This window comes from Sorex araneus, chromosome X, assembly GCF_027595985.1.
Source record: "Sorex araneus isolate mSorAra2 chromosome X, mSorAra2.pri, whole genome shotgun sequence".
In the NCBI taxonomy this organism is placed as follows: domain Eukaryota; kingdom Metazoa; phylum Chordata; class Mammalia; order Eulipotyphla; family Soricidae; genus Sorex; species Sorex araneus.
Genome location: NC_073313.1, coordinates 130905012 through 130912002, shown reverse-complemented (window position 1 = coordinate 130912002; position 6991 = coordinate 130905012).

Sequence of the window (6991 nt, the reverse complement as noted above, 5' to 3'; positions counted from 1 at the left end):
TCTTTTTTTCTAGAATCCATATGATGGGGATTTTGTTCATCTTAACATTTTCTTCAAAATTTCTTTTTCTTTTTATTTTTAAATTTCTCTTGTTAGTTTTACTCTCTATTTTGTTTGCTTCTTTTGCTATATTCTCAAGTTCACTGATGCTTTGTTTTAGGATGTCCTCTCATTCTGCATTTTTAACCTAATTATGTACCTATATAACTGTCAGCAGATTTCTCATCATAAATTTTAGAATCCAGGAGTGAGTAATAGCAAGTTATACACACAGTATAAATGGAAAAGACCTCTATCTAAAAATATTGTACCCATCACCATTATATCTCAGAATTTAATGATCAATAAAATATTTCTGCCATAAAACAAAATCTTAAAATAAAATTCATTTCCTCCAAATAAGACCTACACAGCTATTAAAGGATCTTTGTTAAATGAGAAATAAGTACTTCATATAGTTACAAGATACCTAGTAGCATAAATTATGTGAATGAAGGGAAGAAATATTGGACATTTTAGAATAAAGTTAATGTTTACCTGTTTCAATTAAAAATGAGATAAGGCAGGGTGCCATTTAAGCTCATTAATAACCATGATTCAGAGACTCACAATTGAATTTTGTAAGAGAGCAGCACGTTGTAGAAATGTCTCTGGACCTTGTGCCAGGCTGATTTCACCTCTGTGCCTCAGAAAGGGGCAGGCATTGTCCCTCCAACTGCCCCAAATGAATCCTGGTGGCCACAGACCTCCAGAACCCAAGAGCCACCATGCTCACAGCCGACCTTCACAGGCTGGTCCCGAGCAACCCATGCATGAGAATGAATTTGCTGAAAACCCAAGGTATGCAGGATCGGTGACTGAAACTCCAGGCCTCATGGAATCGGGCATGAGCTGCCCCTTCCCACTTCCCTACCCTTCTGGTTTCTTGGCAGTCACACTCACAAACTGCCTCCAGGTGCTATTTAAGCACATTAATGGCTATGATTCAGAGACTCACCAATGAATCTCAGAAGATAGAAGCATGCTTCAAAGAAGTCTCTGAACACAAATTCTTTAAAATTTTACAAATCCATGAGTGACATCTCATACTATTCATAACAAGCAATACAAAATAAATTATTTAGCATCTGCCTGTGAGGCAGGCTTGAGTGGTGGTGGGAAGATGTAATGGTGATGGGATTGGTGTTGAAATACTGAATGTAATAAATTATTGTGAACAACTTTATGAAAATAAAATAGAAAAATTTTTAAAAGTGAGATAAAGCTAAGGTTGTAGTCCAGTAATACAGCACTTGCCTGGCATGTTACTCATGATACTCAATCAATGTCACTGTAAACATTAAAAAAGAGAAAAGTCATATAAATTGGACCCTAGATGAAAATTTCATGGTAATTTCAGATATGTAGAAGAAAATAAACAAAACTAGACAAAAGAGCCAAATGGAATTCAAATACTGCATAAAATATGGATAATAATGTATAAGAGAAAAGAGCAAGAGAAGAACAAATGAACACAGATAGTTGTAATAAAAGCCAGAATACTCACTTACAATGGAAATAAACTTTTTACACCAATAATTTCAATTTGTACAAATGTCTTGCTCTCACTAGAATCTGGATGGATATGACACTGTCCACTGTCTAGCACTGTCCTCCCGTTGTTCATCGATTTGCTCGAGTGGGCACCAGTAATGTCTCGGTTGTGAGATTTGTTGTTACTGTTTTTGGCATATCAGATACACCACGGGTAACTTGCCAGGCTCTACCATGCGGGCAGGATACTCTCGGTAGCTTGTTGGGCTCTCTGAGAGGGACAGAGGTAGCGAACTCGTGTTGGCAACAAGTAAGGCAAACGCCCTACCCACTGTGCTATCGCTCCAGCCCACACACAATGATATTGTCCCTTTTTTAAAAGGAGCATGCTTAACAGTGCTCATGGCTACTTAGTGTCAGGGACTGCTGCTGGAGGTTCTAAGGGGACCTTGAAGTGCCAGGGATAAAGCCCAGGCATCCCAAATATAAAGCATGTGCTTCAGCCCTTCGAGCCATGCCCTGATGTTGTCCATCTGAAGAGCTGAAGAAACTGAGGCTCTGGTTAGGAATTTCCAGGTAACTGTGGCTGGAGAGACAGGACAGTGGGGAAGGTTCTTGTCATGCACCCAGATGACTCAGGTTTGATCTCCGGCACCCCAGAGTGTCCCCTGAGCACCACCAGGGGTGATCCCTGAGAACAGAGCCAGGAGTAAGCCCCGAGCATGACCAGGTGGGACTCCAATATAAAATAAAACAGAACAAAATCTCCAGGCTGCCTCTTGTTCCCAAAGCCCACATCCTCTCATCTTCTTCTGTTTGAGCTTGTGTTTGCTGTTCAGGACATAGAGAGCCTTGACCATCGTCAGCAGCTCAACTGTGGTCTCTGCATTGCCTGTGACCTTCAGTTCCACTTTGCTCTGAGGTGATAAACTCACGATAAAGTCTTCATTCTTCAATCCAATCTCTAGCTGATCAAGAAAAAAGACACCCGGCCCACGCCAAGCTCATTTTCAAATTCATCCTCTACATAGAGCCTTAGGGAACTCCACCAGCCCAGTTCCAGCAATACACACTTGTGTGCAACCTTCACCTGTTTCCTGGTTGAGTCCCTCCCTTCTATTTTTCTTTTGTATGGAAATAACATTTAACCGTTTCTATTTACCAGAAAACTAAACCTTGAGTTCCAATGATAATCATAGACTCAAGTAAAGAAATTTGAAAAAATAATAAAGGCAAATAGGAGATTAAATTAACCACAGGAAGATCTATTATACCAAAAAATAGATTTCAATTTTAAAAAGAAAAAAGTCCCACAGACAGACAGTATATAATGAATAAGGGATCATCAAGATTAAGTTAATTGTTAGTAATACGTGTGCTTTAAATGGAGGTCGATAATATATATAAAACAGCTACTAACAGTCCCCAAAGAAAGACATTAACAAGTAGTACAAGAGCAATAATAACATGTTATCTTATTCTCATCATTGATTAGATCAATTTTACTGAAATTGAAAAAAACACTGCTAGACTGAAGAGATAGTGCAGCAAGTAGGGCGTTTGCCTTGCTCTATGTCAACCGGGTTTGATATTCAGCATCCTAAATGGTCTCCCCAGCATCTCCAGGAATCATTCCTGAGATCAGAGCCAGGATTGACCCCTGAACACTGCCAGACATGAATCTCCCCTGCCCCTGGCCCCAAAAGAGGCTGTTTATGAAAAACACGACGGTTTGATCTAAATTTTTACAGGGTTCTCCATTAAAAGCAAAAGGTAGATTGTTTTCTGAAGCACAAGGAACAGTCTCAAGGATAGACCACGTATTTGAGACAAAACATGTCATAAAAGTCATAAATCCTGTATTAAGTGTCATTTTGTATTTATTGAATACAAAGGTCTTTGGGTTAAAGGAATGTAAAATACAACGTCATTTCCATACTAGAGTACAGGTGATAATATTCACCAGAATGGAGAGGTTCAGAAGTTGGTTGGCTCTGGGTGTGTGGGAAAGTTCTAAAGAGCTGTGGCTGACCTAGTGTCCAGATTTCCAGTGGATGGAGCATTCGGTGGATGGAACTTCCGGTGGGTGGAGCTTGAAATCATGTGAGAACTGGGGCTCTGTAACAGTTTGGGACCTAGTTAAATATGTGAGTCTGGGAAAACAATTAATTTGAATCCAGAATTTGCATTAGGATTTAAATGAAAGGGCCGAAGAAATACTATTATAGGACTCAGAATGCACTTACCTTGCATGCAGCTGACCCAGTTTGGATCCCTAGGTCCAACCACGAGGATCAAGTGCTATCCCTGAACACAGAGCCAGAAGTAAGCTTAGCTCTGACTACCTCAGGGTGTGATCTCAACACCCCTTTTCCCCCAACTATTTAATTTATTTTGTTTTTTGGGCATTACCTGGAGAAGCTCGGAGTTACTGCTGCCTGGCTTTGCACTCAGGAATCACTCTTGGCGGTGCTCAGGGAACATATGAGATGCTGAAGATTGAACCTGAGTTGGTCATGCACAAGGCAAACACCCTACCTGCTCTGCTATCTATCTGCTAACCCCCCCACCCCCCAAATTATTTTTTTAAATATTTAAGGGAGGTCCAGGGCCAGAGAAATAGTACAGGACTTAAGACGTTTGTTATGCATGCAGCCAAACCCAGTTTGATCTCCAGCACCGCATATGGTCCCCCAAGCATATTAGGAGTGGCCCCCGAGCACAGAGTCATGAATAAGCCCTGAGCACTATCAGAGTGTGCTCCTCCCTCCCCCAAATGAGAGCTACAATGCGTATAAGGGACTTGACACCAAGCAAAAAGATGTTTGAATAAAGGAAAAGATCCACACTTATGATTACATAAAAATGGAAAATGTTCATCTGTCAAAAAAAAGCACAAATTAAAAGGCATATGTCAAACTGGGGAAAATATGCACAGCAAATTAAACTGATAAAAGAATGACATCTATTAAGAGCTCTTATGAGTGGGTTAGAAAGACAAAGGCTATACCCAGACATCTTACAACATGGGTACTATAGCTAGTTTACAGACACAGGTAGGATAAAAATATTCCGCCTCACTGATATGAAAACATGCAAATTTAGAGAAAATTTACATAATTATTGTCGGGAAATCTTTCTTGTCTCTTTAGTTAGTACTGGTCAAGATCAAACAATTCAATGTTTGTCATCATTTGCCACCAAATTAGACATAATACCCAGTACAGACAAGGGTGTGGTAAATCCTACAATTACCATGCACTATTGCCTTGCATGCGGACAATCCACTTTGATTTCCAGTACCACATCCCATCCCCCAAAACACTGCCAGGAGTTATCCTGACCATGACCAGGTGTGGCTCAAACCCAAGCCCTGAAATGAATGTCTTTAACTTATTTAAGGCTGCAAAAGGACTGGGTAGGGCTTTTGCCTCACACCTACTGACCGGGGTTCGATTTCTCCATCCGTCTCAGAGAGCCCAGCAAGTTACTAAGAGTATCCCGCCTGCACGGCAGAGCCTGGCAACCTTCATGTTGCATATTTGATATGCCAAAAACAGTAACAAGTCTCACAATGGAGACATTACTGATGCCCGCTCGAGGAAATTGATGAACAACAGGATGACAATGCTACAGTGCTACACAAAGGCTAAAGAAAAATAAACAACATTTATGACTAAAATGTATACTTCTTGAATATTATTGGGTCAGTAAGGAAATCAGTCAGGTTTTTTAGGAATCCTCGAAACGAAATGAGAATGGAGACACAAAGCTACCTGAAGACATGGGACCCAGCAAAGACAGAAGTAAGTTGAAATTTCAAAATATTTTTACAATTATACCTATAAAAATAAGAATTCGAAGGAAAAATTAAAATAGAATTTATGGTAAATTATAAATATAGTCTATAACTGGGGCTGGAGCAATAGCACAGTTGGTAAGGCGTTTGCCTTGCACGCGGCCGAACTGAGTTCGATTCCCAGCATCCCATATGGTCCCCTGAGCACTGCCAGGGGTGATTCCTGAGTGCAGAGCCAGGAGTAACCGTTGTGCACCTCCAGGTGTGACCCAAAAAGCAATATATATATATATATATATATATATATATATAGTCTATACCTACACAAACCGGATAATTTTCAGTTAATTATTTATTTTCATAATTTTATAGTTTATTGCACTCTTAATTCTCATAGAAATTTGGAAATCTGATATTTGTCTCATTACATATGGAAAATGTAATACATGTAAAAAATGTAAAAAAAAGAAGACTAGTAATGTGTAGAGTTCACACAGCTTACCCTTACAGTCAGGAAAAAATCAAAACTATAATTTTAATTTTTGCTTCTAAGGTTGTGCTAAAATAATATTATCTTTATTACTTATTTACATTGTGGGGGGAGCTGGATAAAGCTCAAACTAAATTTCAAAGTGTTATTGTTGAGTTCTCCTGATACATAACATATTTTATAGAAACATTTACCTCTCTATAACATAGTGATTCTGATTCACTAATATTCATACTTTATGTGCAGTTTTGTCTGAGCTCTGTGACAACTTGGAATTAATTCAAATCATGTCACTTAGCACCCTATCATAAGGACATTTGAACAAAGAAAACAGACCTTGGATACTGCCTGTAAAACCAAAGAGCATGATAAAAAGGTATTTATTCAGGCATTAGGCCAAACTGAACTAATAATTTTCAAGCATTGGTTACAAAGTTTTTTTTCCCATCATAATCGTACTAGAAAAACACTGCTCTACTTTTTTAGGTTATTGTTTCTACAGCCCCAGATGGTGGTGGTGGTGGTATGTGTGTGTGTGTGTGTGTGTGTGTGTATGTGTGTGTGAGGTCACGGGTAGCCAACACTTATTTTCTGAAACTTAGGTTTTCATTAATATAAAGACAAACATAGCTTAGGTTCTTCAAAAATAGTTACAAACTTGCACGAGGGACCTGATACCAAAGTGCTTTTGCTTAATAATTTCAAAATTTCAGTAAGAAAAATCCCCAATTTTTAACAGCAGAATGAATCCGCTGTTAAAAATTTTCCTAAGACAATAGGCACATTTTTAGAAGTGGGCTATCAGGAAATAAATAAATATGGCAAGGGGTGGGGTGAGTGGAGAGAGTTAAGAAGGAAGTGAGTTTAAATAGTCTGCTTTTCTTATTTTCCAGGGTTTGAGCCATAGCTACGGTGTTTTTCTAAGAAATAAATCTGGGTTAGACATTTGCAAGTCTAAGTGGAAGCTGAAAGCATGCAAATGTAGCAGCTGGAGTGTTTTGTGGTAGCTGCTTTCCTGTGCTAAACTGATTTACTTCTTTAAGGTCTGACCTCATCATCCTGTCAGTATGGGTTCCCACCTATAGTGTTAGTCGCAGTTTTCTACTTGGGCTAGAAAAGCTAGAAATATTCACAATGTAACACAGACAGCAGGGAAGCGGGGTGGGTGG